This window comes from Canis lupus, chromosome 29 (assembly GCF_011100685.1).
Source record: "Canis lupus familiaris isolate Mischka breed German Shepherd chromosome 29, alternate assembly UU_Cfam_GSD_1.0, whole genome shotgun sequence".
Classification (NCBI taxonomy): Eukaryota; Metazoa; Chordata; class Mammalia; order Carnivora; family Canidae; genus Canis; species Canis lupus.
In genome coordinates, this window is record NC_049250.1 from 15,527,635 (window position 1) to 15,543,182 (window position 15,548).

The 15,548-nt window shown below is 37.8% G+C and overlaps 1 long non-coding RNA gene across 1 annotated transcript in view; it reads left to right on the plus strand.

Annotated features, from left to right (window-relative positions):
* The window catches only part of LOC100688592, a 30,876-nt gene extending 16,619 nt beyond the window's left edge, over positions 1–14,257 (plus strand). Inside the window, exons 2-3 of the long non-coding RNA XR_005381024.1 lie at positions 6,134–6,216; positions 14,131–14,257. This is a non-coding gene — a long non-coding RNA (uncharacterized LOC100688592). The remainder of the gene's footprint in view (positions 1–6,133; positions 6,217–14,130) is intronic.
* The last annotated feature ends 1,291 nt before the right edge of the window (positions 14,258–15,548 follow it).

Genomic DNA, 15,548 nt, shown 5'->3' on the forward strand with positions numbered 1-15,548 from the left:
GGAATTCCCTCTAGCTGATAGTTCCCTCTTGGTGCTGAGCTGGTCGATGGGATGATGCAGGCAAAATGAAGCTGTTCTTCCTCTTCTCATTATGCAGTTATTCTCAGGTGTTTTATTCCACTATCTTGCTGAAATTTCTTATATAGACACATGAGCCCACCCAGAGCTGTTTTTGCTGTGGATAGCTGTATAATTGTTGATCTTTGAGGGAAGGGGGATGGAAGCTAGGCTTTCCTACTTTACCAACTTGGTTATATCACTCCAAATATTTCTAAATATAGTCACTGTTGATAAGGAGTTCTCTGGGCAAGCTTTCATTACTAAATGGTTGCTCATAATATTCTCTGAAGCAGCACTATCCAGTAGAATTTTCCACAAAGGGAAATCTGCTACCCATGTGTGTGTACTGAGCATTTGAAAAGTGGTTACTACAACTGAGGCACTGAATTTTTAATTTTAATTAATTTTAATACATTTAAACTTAAATAGCCACAGGTGGCTAGTGGCTACCATATTGTTCAGTGCAGTTCTACAGTCTGGCTACTCAAGGTACATTATCAAAGTTCACCAGTATCACTATCACCTAGGAGCTTATTAGAATCTTGGACCCCACATCAACTGAATTAGACAATACATTCTACATGATCCCTGTGATAATTCATATATATATTGAAGTCAATTAGGCCTGTTTGGGAGATTTTGCTTTTTAAATGAGGCTACATTAATTGGCTGGAGTTTTGGTTGTTTGTTTTGTTTTGTTTTAATGTTTTCTCATTCTGAAAGAATAAATCAAATGACTGTCTAGGCCTGAATCCAAGGAGTATAAGACCTTAAACATACCATGTCTTTGTGTCCCAGTTTCCATATATCTCACATACAAATCTCAGTTCCATAGCAACCTATGTCACAAGATTGTATATGGGATTTTTTTTAGCACCCTGCAATTATAAAGTATAATTTGCAATAGGGAATAAGCATAATTTGAACTAGATAATGTTATCCCTGGAAGAGGCTATACAAACAACATTTAATAACTGAGAAAAGTCAGGCCTTCAAAGTTCATTTTCCCTGATTTCACCCTTCCAGGCATCTCTTGTTGTCTCATGCCCCCAAGCCCACCTCTACTCCTTCAAATGCCCCTTTACCAGATAGACCAACATATGGGCAACATGCAGACAGCTATTGATCAACAACTTGCTTTTCCCAGTGGGTTGTAATTGGCTGTTCAGGGCCATGTGTCTGTGACATTGCATGTGTTCTCCTTACCCAGAATTTTCTTTCTTGCCCTGACTGGCAAAATTCAACTCATATTTCAGTATGCTGGTCATTCTTTTGTCTCTGCCCCTAAGCAAAGAAAATGAATCCCTGCCTCTTCTAGAGCTTTATGATAACCCATATCTACTGCCATATGGCATGTATCACATAATAATGTAGAGGTTTATTTATCTGTCTCTCCCCCTCACTACACTATTAGCTCCTCGAAGAAAGAGAAACTACATCTAATTAAACTTTATAACCTTTGGGACCAGTACAATATTGACATATAGTTAGAGTTCAATGAATATACAATGAAATAAAAAGAATGGATGTTTCTCCAAGGTCATATGGCTTTGGTAAGAGCTGGAAAAGGAACCTAGATTTTCCAATTCCTCTCCAGGCTAGTGTACTTTCTACTACATCCTATAGCATGTTTTGGCACAGATAACAATCTTCAAATATTTGAAGCAACAGTTTAGAAAGAGAATTCCGTTTTCCAAAGGGATATAGGTCAAAAGAAGAACAGAGCAATGACACCTTAAAATTCATCCAGTTTATCAGAGGCTCCCTAAGAGATTGTGTGTCACTTATATACCTGGCGAAATTAAGCAATGAAAATCCAAAAACAAGATCAGGAAAGAAACAAAAACAGAAAATTTGTATTTAGAAATACCAATTTATACCAATTAGACTTTGTGAAAAGATGACAGGCAGTTCTACATAGTCACTGCAATGAGGAAAGTACAAATTTCATCTGCTGTTCTGACTATTAAAGTGCATTATGCTGACACACGTAGAGGTTATCCAGGTAAATGGCCAATAATAATTGAGATGAGCATGTGAGCAAGATTGATTGAGGGAGAGAAGGAAACACACAAAGATGGAAGGAATGTATGCAGGTGGTAAGAGAGGGCAGAGGGACAGAAGGAAGGAGCTTGGATAAATAGCTGAAGATTTTAAAATTTACTTAATGGCAAAACTGATTTAATATTTACATATGAACAAAGGGCACCTAGTCCCCACCCCCCTTCTTTTATCAACTATGAAGGGTTCTCTTCCTTCTATTCTTATTTCCTTATATTTGAGTGGTTCTGTTAAGAATAGGTGAAGACAGTGAGTAACCAAGCAGACATTCACACATTCTAAAATACTTCTCAACTCTGTTTCAGTTTTCTATTGCTGCGTAACAAATTACTACAAACCTAATGGCTTAGAATGACACTAATTTGATATCTTACAGTTCTACAAGTCAGAATTCTAACACAGATCTCACTGGAATAAAATCAAGGTGTCAACAGCACTGTGCCCTTTTTTAGAGATTTTATGTGAGAGAATCCATTTGCTACACATTTGAGTTGTTGGCAGAATTCAGTTCCTTACATTTGCAGGACTGGGGTCCCCATTTTCTTGCTGTCAGCTGAGGTCTGTTTTCAGGTTCTAGAAGGAGCCTCCATTCCTTGGATCATGGTCCACTTCCTCTATCTTCAAAGCCAGCATTAGTGGGTCAGCCCATCTCACACTTCAAATCTCTCCTACCTTTTCTTCTCATTGCATCTGTCTTCCTTCTGCCTCTTGCATCCTTTGTTAAGGACACTTGTGCTTACACTAGATTCACCCAGATCCAGCTACTCTAGAATTATCTCTTAAAGTTCATAACCTTAATTCTATCAAGTACCTTTTGACGTGTAATATACCATTCAAAGGTTCTAGAAATTAGGACATGCAAATCCTTGGGGCCATTAGTCTGCCAATTACGCTTTCCTTCATTAGACAGATGCACATCCAGAAAGGCACATGGTTCTTCCTGCTAGAAAGACATCAGCTGGACAACAACTTCAGACAAGATTAAGGGTGAATTCAACAGTAGTGGGTGCACATGCCACCAAAATACATCAGGCATTCATTCATATGGTCACTTAACAAAATGTATTAAATACCTACTGTGGACCAAAATCATATGGTGAGTATTGAAATATAAGTTGTTCAAGTCCTAGTCTCTGCCCTGCAGAAGTTGACAGTGAGGTGACAGGCAGGAAAGTCAAGCAACTACAATGTCATATGGTAAGTGAGTGGTAAAGGTGTATATGAGGGCAGAAAGGAGGAAGAAACTACATAGAGAAGGGATTCAGAGGAGGCTTCTAGAAGGAAGTACAGCCTATTATTATAGAGATGTTGCACACAAAAATTGTGAGTTGTCTGGTATGATGAAGTCTGGGACATATTTGGGAAAGTGATGGGGGATGGGCAGGGGAGGAAGAAGGAGACAGTTCCCCAACCTCATATATGTGCATCAGAGTAAAGAGTCTGGATAGTATCTCAAAGGCAATGAGAATCCATAAAAGAATTTAAGTAGACATATAATCAGATTTTCTTGTTTAAAAGATCACTCATGAAGCAGATAGGGAAGAACTAAAACAAAATTTGAAAATAATTTCCAACCTATTCATTCAGGGGGGAAAGATATCTATACAGACATGTATAAAATGAAGACATAGGAGCAGGTATAAAAAGCTGTTAGAAGCTATTTCCTTTTTCAGTCTCCATTTGTGAATTCTTCGCGGTAATTGTACAGGAACAATCCGAGTACATTTTCTTTTCTCAGATAAACTGTTGTGGCCATGTTTCAAGGAGATCTCAAACTCCTTCACTACCCATCAACACAGGATCTCCTTCCCCACACACTCATCTCTGCTTTCTTCAAAGCACTACCTTCCCTTCCCATAGGTTTACTCAATTTCCTGGTAAATGATACCATATTTTAAATCCAGTAAAAGATATTTCTATTTAAAGAAATCCTACACTTTCATAACATATTTTCTGAATATAAAAGTAATATGTTTTATATATATATATAGTCTAAATTTTGGAACACTATAAAGTTTTGATGTAAATTCCTTAATCTTTTTTTTAAGATTTATTTATTTACTTGAAAGAGAGAGAGCATGGGGTACAGAGTACAGGGGAGGGGTTCAGGGAGAAGGGAGAAGGAGAACCAGACACCCCACTGAGCAGGCAGCCTGAATCAGGCTCAATCCCAGGACACCATGACATGACCTGAGCCAAAGGTAGATGCTTAACCAACTGAGCCACCCAGGTGCCCCATTTTAATCTTTTTTCTATAAGAAAAAATTATGCTCTAATGCTTTTTTACCTTCTTTTTCTTTTCTTTATGTAATATATTAGGAGAATTATTCTGCCCTTAAATATTATTCTAAAATATTGTTTTAATGTCTATATAGAAGCTTACCATATGAAAGCATCATAACTTACCTAACAATTTTCCAGTCTCCAAATATTGGTTCTTTTTTCTTTTCTTTTGTTTTTTTCTTTTTTGATAGTATAATTAATATCACAATAAAACTATTCTAAGCACCTGTGATTTTCTGAACATAAATAGACTCATTTTGAATTCTTTTTCTTTCACATGTATCCAGAATTTAATTTTTTTAACTCATTAATGTATATCTGGAGCCAACTGTTTGATACTCCCCTCTCAAGAAAAGCAAAGGAAAAATGACATGTAAATACTGCCACAATTCTTTTTGGTGAAAGGATAGCCAGGACATAGGCAATGACTGAAATCTGCAGGAGGAGAATTGTTTTAGAACAAGGGATTAGCAATACAGAGAGGGATACAAATGTTTATTAAGCACCTACCACAGAACAGCCTCTATCCTGAGCACTAGGATATAGCCATAGCAAGGCAGACACAGTCTCACCCTCCGGAGTTCAGTCTAACCAGGTAGAAGCACTTAGGGAAATGACACTGGAGAATGATGTTAAAACCAATGCAAAAATTGCACCTATAAATAATTTTTTCAGGGCTACTGATTTTTAAGCCTCATTGTCTACTATTAATCCTCATCCTTCACAAATATTAATCAAAGTTACCTGCACATCTATACTAGTTTCTTTCATTAGGTCTTAGACCCTTATGCATCAGAGAACATTTTGCCTTCGTTAGGACTATAATATCTTGTCTTGAATTTTGAAAAATGGCTCCTTTCTCTGATAGAAGGTCATTCAGCGTCTATTAGCCATACCCTAGTAGTATTTTTAGATCCTGGTTTGCAGGATCAGTGTTTGGGGAACATAGAACTCTTAGCCCCAGAGTCTGCATCTTCCAGGCAACCGCAATCTTCTATTTGTCTTTTTAAAGGTTCCAGAATTCATGCTTCTTGGTATAAAACATATTACGAATGAACTAGATGATCTACTTATCTTTTAAGATTTAAATGCAATCATTTCTCTCCCTCTTTGCACCAACCTAGGCACTTTTGACCTCCAAAGCATCCATCTGTAAAGAATATTTGCAAAACAAAGAAGGACAAATGGTGGGATGGGGAGGGTGTAAACTTTTTCTGAAGTATGTGCTAAAACTTTCACTATTTAATAGATAAGAATGAATACTGCTGTTTAACTAGATCCAGCCTCTGAAATATCTAATTAAAACTGATGTGCTTATTTAGTTTCCAATTCATCACAGGTGGGCCCACATTAATGTGAAAATGAGAGTAAATTACCAGCATTTGGCAATCTCACTGAATGTCATTCACATTATTAGCTCAAACCTCAAAATGCATTATAAAATGTGGTTCACAGGTAGGGCACTGTCTCTCCACACAAAATTCTTCACTGGAGGGCTGCTGGAATTTCACTTCTGTGTAAGAAGTTCCCAATGACAAAAGTCTACCTTACTCAAAACACCTACTGATGACCCCATAGAAGGTGTACCTCAGAGAAGGTGGTAGGAAGCAAAACTCCCTCTCTTCTCACTCACAAATGTCTCCTGGGAATGACTGTGTGGTTTGGCCCAACTCTCTTCTAGCTTGTCAACCAGAACTTCATATAAAATTCCGTTTATTTAACTTTACAGAGGACTTCTGCAAGGATTTTCTGCAGGACTAGCAAAAGCATCGTGGATTCTACACCGTCCCAGCAGACAGCCACATCCCTGCTGTAAGTAGGCCCTGAGACCATCATCCTTTCTCTACAAAATGTAAAGTCATCTTCCAAATAATTGATTTTTGAAAGGCTCTTTACAACCATATGTTGAAATGTATTCTGGAAATGCATAGATTAGAATCCGCAATGACAAAAGGCCAACATTCAACTTTGTTCGGTCTACACGGCATTCGTATTTCAGAATCACTTTTATTTTCCACTTTTTCTACAGCTTCCAAATCCGTTTGGGAGATAATTTATTTCATCATTAAAGCACCCACTGTTATAGGCTAATTTATAAGCAGAATAAATTATTTCAAAGGCACAGAAAGGAAGCCAAGAAAGCTCCCACTTTAAACACACACTGATACATTCATATCCCCTTTACCTGCTCTTAATGCCCAAAGCTTTAAATGGAAATTTATTTTTTTATCTCAAAGTTCTGAAAATTTTGATAGAAAATTCAGGTTTCTTGGCAAAGAATAAATAGATGATATGATGCTCAATCTCACTAGAAGTCTGGGAAGTATAAATTAAGGCAGCAATGAATTATCCATATCTAACTACCAGCTTGATCAAAGTTCACAAAAACAGGAATGTGTTGTGCTAGTGAAAAAATGGGCAACCCCCTTCTCATTCACTGGTGATGGGGATTGAACTGCTACAAACTTTTCATAAAAATAATCTAGAAAATTTTATGTTATGTGTATTCTATCACAATTTTTGAATGCAATAATGATAAATAATCTAGCAGTAGCTATTATAATTAAATATATCTAAACCCTTTGGCTCATCTCCACCTCTCCATCTTTGGGAATCTAACAAATATAAATCAGTACACTAGGACATAAGAATAAATGTCTAAAAAAAGCCACTGAATTGTAGCATTATATGTGACAGGGTGGTAGGAGGATAGCTGAATACACTGACGTATAGCTATACTATGGAAAGTTATGTTGTTTATTAGCCTGGAAAAATCCATGAAATATATAGTTAAGTGAGAAAAATGAGTGAGGTGTTATAAATAAGCAGAAACACTGTGTAGTGGTTCAGAGCACAGAATCTGGAACTAGACTGATTTTGTAGCCTATATGTTTAACAGTTTGACTTTAGATAAGGTTCTTAAACCCTTAGATAAGGCTCAGTATCCTCATGCATAAAATGGGTATAAAATATGAGGATGATACCATCCATATTACAGGGTTTGAGTAAACACTAGCTAAAAATGGATGTAAATAGAATAAAGAAAGCCACAAAAAGGCATTCATTCAATTAATGCTAATTTCTCTCTTCCTATGCCTCTAAAATAAATCAATTTTCAAGGTCTTCTTGACAGCCCTCACAAAGAGGAAGTCTAGAGACCGTCTATAATAACTTGACTAAAAAGAAATGAGTGCAATCTTGAGGTTAGATGTGGCTTCAAATCTCTGTTCAGCTACTTGGTGACTCTGTGACCTTGGGTTTTGAGCCTCATTCCTTACCTCCTAGTGGTTTGTGTGAGGATTAAATCAGATGCATGCATGTTCACATAGCTCTCTGTGTGTGTGTGTGCACGTGCATGTGTGCATGTGCATGCTCATGCTCCTTGCTCCAGAAGTGGTATTCAAAATTTTAATATCTGATATTGCATAGATACTGTCTAACTGGGGATTCCTGGCTGTTGGCACCCAGTAAGCATGTTTTAATTCCTTTCTTTCTGTTGTTGATAAAATTATATGTTTGAATATTTAATATAAGCTCAATACTATGCTTTCCTTGATGGAAAGGGGTAATTCTGATTATCCTTTCCAGCTAAGTAAAAGGTAAATGATTTTTATGAAAAGGTGGTAGAACCAATTTCTACTCCTTTGCAATTGTTCCTAAAGTCAGTATCCCACATCTATCAACAAGAAAATCAAAATGAAACAAAACTCTCAAGTTCTTTTTTTTTTTTTTTTCAAGTTCTTAATAGCCGTGTTATTTTAGCTTTAAAGTTCCCGTCATAAGATGCCACTTCAACACAAATTGAGCAATCCAGAAACAGGAGCTATACTTTAAAGTTCATAAAGGATGGGCAGGGGAATGCTAGGATCAGCATGTTGCTATTTGCAATGGGGATGACACTGGCAGCTGCAGGTAAGGAGAGGTAGCATTTGCATCAAAGAGAGCAAATTGACTAGGAGCTCAGGTCTCCATACCCCTGTTTTGTCTGGGCCTGTTTCCTCATCAAAGTAAATGAGGGCACAAGGGGTCCACATTACCTGTAAGAGCCCTTCTCTCCAAACACTGAGCTTTCTGAGTGCTAACCAAATCTCTCAGGGCTCTTTCCAGAGTAAGCTTTACAGGGATGAGGACTGAGAGCAACAACACTGTGAAGTTGCAGGAGGAGAGTGTCTGGAGTCTGGCAGACCTGGATTTGAACCATTTCCAGGATGTTCAAACCATCTCTCTCCAAGGAACTGGAAGTGCTTCAGTCAGAAGGGAAAGTCTGCATTCCACGTGGGCGTAACAGAGCTCCTTAACTAAGTTAACATTAATTGAATTTGTGGTTGCTAAAAAAGAGAAACACAACACTCCAAAAAAAAAAAAATACTGTTTCATTAAATTGGGAGTTATTTTTTTCTCATGTACTGAAAAGTCTAGGGCAGTTGCAATGGAATCAAACTTCTCCTATCCTCTTACCCAGTCATCCTTAGAATGAGTATGTCACCTCAAGGCCATCAGATCACTGCTAGACATCAAACCAGCACATATATATTGTGCGGAAGAAAGGCAGGATAATCAACTTACCTAGTTTGCCTAGAACTTTCTGGGTTTTAAGACTAAAAGGCCCATCCTTCTGGAACCCTGAAAATCCCAGGCAAACAAACCAAGTGAGTTGGTCACCACAAAAGCCAAAAAAAAGAAACTGCCATCCGGGTCTGTCCTGCCATTTTAAGGATCTTTCCAGAAGTCCTACCTCAACAACTTCTGCTTTTTGGCCAGAATTTATTCACCTGGTGCCCATTTGCAAACAAGGCTAGGAAATGCACATGGTTATCTGACTAAATTTTGTATCCTGGTAGGAAAAGAAGAGATGGATATTGAATAGGCAGTCTCTTCTGCACTTAGCCTGGAATGGCACAGTCCATGGAACCCCATATTGTTCCTTAATCCTAAAACTGTGAGCCCAAGATCATTCTTTGAGTTTTGTTGTAAGTACTTGGCACAACGGAGGTGATAATGACTCAAGAATTTAGCAAATCAGAGCACCATTTAGTTGAGAAGAACTGGAGCAGGCTATTACAACTGTAACTGCCTGAAGGCTCCCTGTGGGCTCTAGATCTCAGAGTCTCATGTGAAATAGCCCCAGCAAAGGGATAGGAACTGGTTTCAATGACTCCTCTTCAGTGAGTGTGCATCTCTGTCTTGTATCTAAGCTCCAGCAAGCAGAAGAAGGAAGAAAGATGTACACTACTACCAGCACTGACAGGGCCCTGATTAGGGATTAAGCTTTCTCCAATCCCATCTCCACCCAACCACAGAGTGTCGTTTTGAAGAATCATTTGTGGTAAATGAAGAGAGAGGAGCTATAAGGGCAAGAAATTGGTAGAAAATAATAGGAAAGAAGTGCTATCGTTTGATGAGGGTAATAACCTTTCTAAACTAGTGTCCTACTGCATTAGATTTTCCATGAAATTATTTAAAACAGCAGGGAATCAAACATCCCCACATTATTAACCTCTAGTGTGTGCTTACTGAAGAAAATCCAAAGGATATTTATGCATCTTGTGCAGAGGTTGAACCTTAATGTCACAGACTGAAGCAACGAAGCTATGGAATCCTGCCTGTATTGTCTTTTGTCAATAACAGGAACCACAGCTGTATTTCTTGCCTGGTGAACATGCAAAATCGTTCTTCAGCCTATTGCAATAAGCAGAATGTCATCACTTTCTAGCTTTTGGCAGTTTATTACATAAAAGAATAGGTCTCATTTGCAGCTGGTCCTCCCTTTTCAGGGAGCCTTGGTTATGAGAAACACTAAAAAGTTGATACACAAACTACTGTATTTTTTGAGATTATTTCTTAAGAGGAAACATAATGGTATGAGAGCTTCACCACCACAGCCATAATATTGTTATAATAAACCATTACACCATATACACGAATGAGAACATCCAGCACAGCTCATCACATTACCTGGGAGTAAATCTGTCACATTGTGAGTCACTGTAGAAGCGCTATGGTCAAACATGTTGAATTATAGCTAGGCTTTAGCATTAATTATAATAATTATGTTGTAACCGCCATTTCATCATAAAAACTAGTTTCATTATGACATTTTATTCTTTGTTCCAGGACTTGAAAAATTCCCAAACTGCAATAGGAGTTTTAAAAATAATGTTTGATCAAGGTTACAAAATGTAGGTGTTTACAGATTTATGGTTTTTTAAAACAGCATTCAAATAAATGATAATTAATATACAGGAAAGCTTGCTAAAACTGATTGGATTCCATACTCCCTATAAGTTAGAAGGATTTAATTTTTGCATTTTTTGAAGAACTATGCATGTATAAATTATAGGTAGTTGTGAATTCCAAAGCTATAAATATACTGGAGGACCCTGGTGGTATCATACTGAACAGCTGTTTGCAGAGAATAAGCCTTTCCAGTACCCCGAGGAAGGCACAGAATACTGAAATGTTGGCGAAATATTCAAATTGTTCAAAGAATGAATATGTCTGAAAACAAAAGGAAAATATGAATGATGTCCCTGGGTTTGTGGCTTGGTCTGAGTAAGCTCTGTCAAAAGCCACTTCCAGTCTTTCTTTTCCCCTCTCTTCCTTTCTCTTTCCTTCTCCCCCTTCTCTTCCTTCCCTTCCCTCTCCTACTTTCCTCTCCCATCCCCCTTTTCTTCCAGGCAATTTAGTTCAAAAGCTATTAGCTAGAGCTGAGCAAGGTAGGTATTAGCAGAGGGAAAGTGAGGGAAAGTGCGTGCCATAGTGCACACAGTAATGTATTAAAGCCCAAGCATAGTGAGAATGGCACCCATGAGGAGGAGAGGTGGCCCAGTACAAGGTGTTGGAGCCAAGCAAGATGAGGTGAGTATCCATAGAGATAACAGTGGCCTAGTGCAGGGCATTACCCCAATTAGGTAAGGGTAGGTGGGGCAACTCAGATCAGAGTGTACAAGTTAGTGCACAGTATGCCAGACATCCTGTGGGGTCGGTGGGCTGAAGTGAGATTGGAAGGCATTACTTTCAGGAAAGGGACAGCAAGGGTCCTGTGGTGTTAAGGCCTGTAAAGGTAAGGAGGGCATTAGTACAGCATGTAGTGCTGAGTACTGGCAGGGTACTGAGAGTGTCTCAAGGAGGTGTGGTGGGGCATAAGTGAGGGCAGGAGGGTGTATGTGAGTGATGGCTGTACACACAATAGGGTAGAGCCTGAATGGCTTGATGAAGCTTCCATTCATGGAAGAGAAGGCAGCACTGGCCTGGCATGCAGTGCCAGAGCCCAAGAGGGAAGAGGTAGGTATCTTGGGTAGGCAACTAAGCCCAGGTGACTGAGCCGAAGCTGGGTGAGGAGGATGTTTATGTAGGAGAGTCCCAGAATGAGGTGTCAGTGTCTGGGTGAGATGAGCAGAGTGTCCAGATTGGGGGATGAGTGCCAGGAGCAGTGTGTGGACTAAGCAAAGTTTAAAGTCCACAAGAAAGAATGGCCTAGTTCAGCATATCAGAGCCCTAACGTGAGAGTGGGGGGCATTGATAGATAAGATGCATGTATAGGGAGATAGGAAGTGGTGGCAGTGACCATCACAGACTATCAGAGCTCAAGTAAGATCAAGAAGGTGTCCCATATAGGAATTTGCCCAGAGTCAATGTCTGAACCCCAGCAGGAGGAAGAGACTAGACCCACCAAAAGTGGGTGCAGACTGTCAGATCCTAAGCAGGGTGAAGGGATGAGGAGGAAAGTTCATAGAGTTGGGTGGCAGTGGTAAAACATAGAATTTTGGAGCCCAAGTGGGATAAAATGGATGTACTAGGGAAAGGTGGCCTCATGCTTATGTCTGAAATTGACCTGGATAAGTATGGTGCTTGTGCAGAAGTTGGGGGACCACCCATTACAGGGAGTCAGGTGGAGCAGGGTGCACATATGGGACTGGAAGGGAGGGGGTATTGTAACAGCAGTGACAAGAGTTTGCCTACAGAAACCAATTGATCAGTGAGTGAATATGTTAAGGGTAATGGGAATCAGATTTCTCACTGTCAAAGAAGAGGATTTCAAATATGGAAAGAGAGAAAACAAGAATGAGACATGTGACGTTAGACTGGAATTTGAAATATTGGTATGAATTTGTGGTTTTAAATATATTTAGATAGATATAGAAATACATATGGATGCAAATGTGTGTATAATACATACATGTATTATATAGGTGATTCCACTGAGAAGGCCTAGAAGTGACTCCCCAACTGCAACAAGCACACCTAGTACCTGATCCTGACTTGTAAACACAATGTTCCAATTTAAAAAATCAAGACTTCTTGTAGAAATGGCTAATTCCAGAGCTGGGATAGGGATATTGTAGAATGAGCTGACATATTTTTGTGTGCCAGAAAGGAAGTGTCCAAAAACCAATAGAGACACGTCAAAAGGAAACAATGCCAGCTGGGGTTCCTGCTGGCCAAATCTGAGATAATTTGAGTATCAAAACAAACAATGATAGTAATAAATTTTAAGTCATTCAATAATAATAGGAATCCGTGAGTCCATACCTATATAAATAAATAAACAACAAGTGAATGTATAAGTAAGAAATTTAATTAGGTGGGGGAGACATGCCTGACAGACACCACCTTAATCAAGTGTCAAAATGAACATTCACAATAGAATAAATCAAAATTATGTTCCCCCAGTAGAATGCAATAAGAACAGCACATTATTTCTGTGACATTTCTGCCAAAGATGTATAGTCTTAATTGAATCATTAGGAAACAGACAATCCCAAATTGAAGAACATTCAACAAAATAGCTGGACTGTAATCCCCTAAAGTCACATGGCCTTGGAATTCAAGGAAAGACTGAGGAACTAGTCCAAATTGAAGAAGAAATCAAGAGTCCCCATAAACAAATGCAATGCATGATTTTAGACTGAATTCTTTTGCCTATAAAGCTGTTATATAGCCAAAAGGTATGTGCCAAAAAAAGGGGGGGGGGCCAAGAACAACAGAAGTTCCAACAAGGGATACCATCTAGTTAAAGACCTCAGGAAAGCATCATTGGAAAAGATGGTGGGCAACAAAGAATGGTGGCATTTTACAGATGCTCAGGAGATAGAAATCCAGATTAACAAAAAAGCTTGAGCAAAATGAAGGAGGAAGAACAAGATATACAAGATCATAGAAGAATAGAATGCATAGAGTAACACCATAGCAAATGAAGGTCAAAAGGTAGAAATTAGATCATACTGTAAATTTCCATCTCAGATGTTTGTAGTATAATTTTGTTCAGGAACCACTACCAAACAGTTTTAAGAAGCTAAAGCATTTGTTTTGCTCAGTGAATCAATATTTGGCAACAATTTTGAGGAAAGATTGGAAAGAGGAGAGAGTAGAATAGGATTTGATGAGGGCCAATTTGAGATACAATATTGTGTCTGTTACTTATATTCCTCATTGATCTATGGACTCGAATCTGAATTATAGGAAAGAGTTGCTATAAAGAATCATTATGAACTATATGGGTTTCTTACTGAAATTTCTTTGAACTATTTAAAGCCCAAAACAGGTTACCTTTTAAACTATATAATGATGGTTATTACAAGTAATGGTTAAGAATACCTCCCAGGTAAGGAATATGTTGGAATATGTTGGATTCAGCAGCTGGAATAATGGAACCTACCAGCCTCTATCTAAGGTAAAAAGAGTTTAAAGAGAACACCACCTCAGATCTTGGGGTCTTCTTTGCAGGTGGCTGGCCAAATGCAGCAGTAACAGCACAAGCATGAGAAGAGAACACCAGAATAAATCAGAGGAAAACAAAATGAATAGTTTGTGAACCCACCTGAAAATACTCTGGGAATTCTTTGAACTGAAAGGAACTTGATTTTTTTTTTTTTTTACTCTATCTGAGGAGTCATCATGACCTTGATATTCTGTCCAGTTATTTGTTCTGAAATTACTCTTATACCCAGCTACTTATAATACTTGCTATTAATGACTCTTAAAAGATACAACATAGTAGAGAATAACTATAACTAGACACAATCACACATAATCACTCTGCCAGTTATGCATAACTTTTAGTCTTCTGAGGAGTTCATTAAAGACCTCTCTTACATAAGTTCATGAGCTGTTATCTATGACAAAATGCTTCTAACATTTTTCTTTAATTTTCCATTTTAAAATAGAGATCTGCATGAAGTTTAAAAAATAATACAGAATTATCTCATATAACATTTACCCCATTTCCCACAATAGTCACATCTTATGTAACTATATTACAATATCAAAACCTGAAAATTGACATTGGAAAATGTGTGAGCAATCCTATGCCATTTTGTCACATGTAAATCTATGCAACCGCCATCACAACCAACGTATGGAACAATTCTATCACCACAAAGATCTCCCTATGACTAGCCCTTTATAGTCACATACCCAATCACCCAAAAATTCTTCACTAAGCTCTGTTTTCCCTGCTTTTAATTCTGTCATTTTGAGAATGTTATATAAATCACATTATATAGTATTTGATTGCCTTTTTTTCCACTCAGCATAATACTCTTGAGATCTGTCTAATCTATCTATTGTTACATGTATCAATATTCTTTATTATTTTTGAGTAATATTTCATGGTATAATGTAATAAAATTTAACTATTTACTATCATTTTATATTTTGGTTGTTTCCAATTTTGACTTACAAATAAGACTCCTAAGAACATTCATGTATGGAAGGGAGGTGGGGGAAAGAACTCTCCAGTGAGAGAAAAAATCATTATAAAGAACGTTTTGGGGAAGTTAGAAAATTTGAATATGGACTATGGAATAGATGTCAGTATTGTATCAATATGAACTTTCCTAATGTTGATGATTATACTGAGATTATGAAGACAATGTTCTTGCTTTCAGGAAATACACACTGAAAGATTTAGAGATAAAAAGACACTTTACCTCCTAGTTTCAAATGACTGTAGAGAAAGAGAAAGAAAAATGAGGCAAAATTTAAACAATTCATAAACCTGGATAAAGGTATACAATTGTTCTTAGTACTATCCTTTAAATTTTTATGTAAGTTTGAAGCTATATTAAAATAAAAAGTTACAAAGAGAACTGTCAGAATGACAATCTTCTTTGCATATCTTACTCAAAGATTCTTGAAAAGTT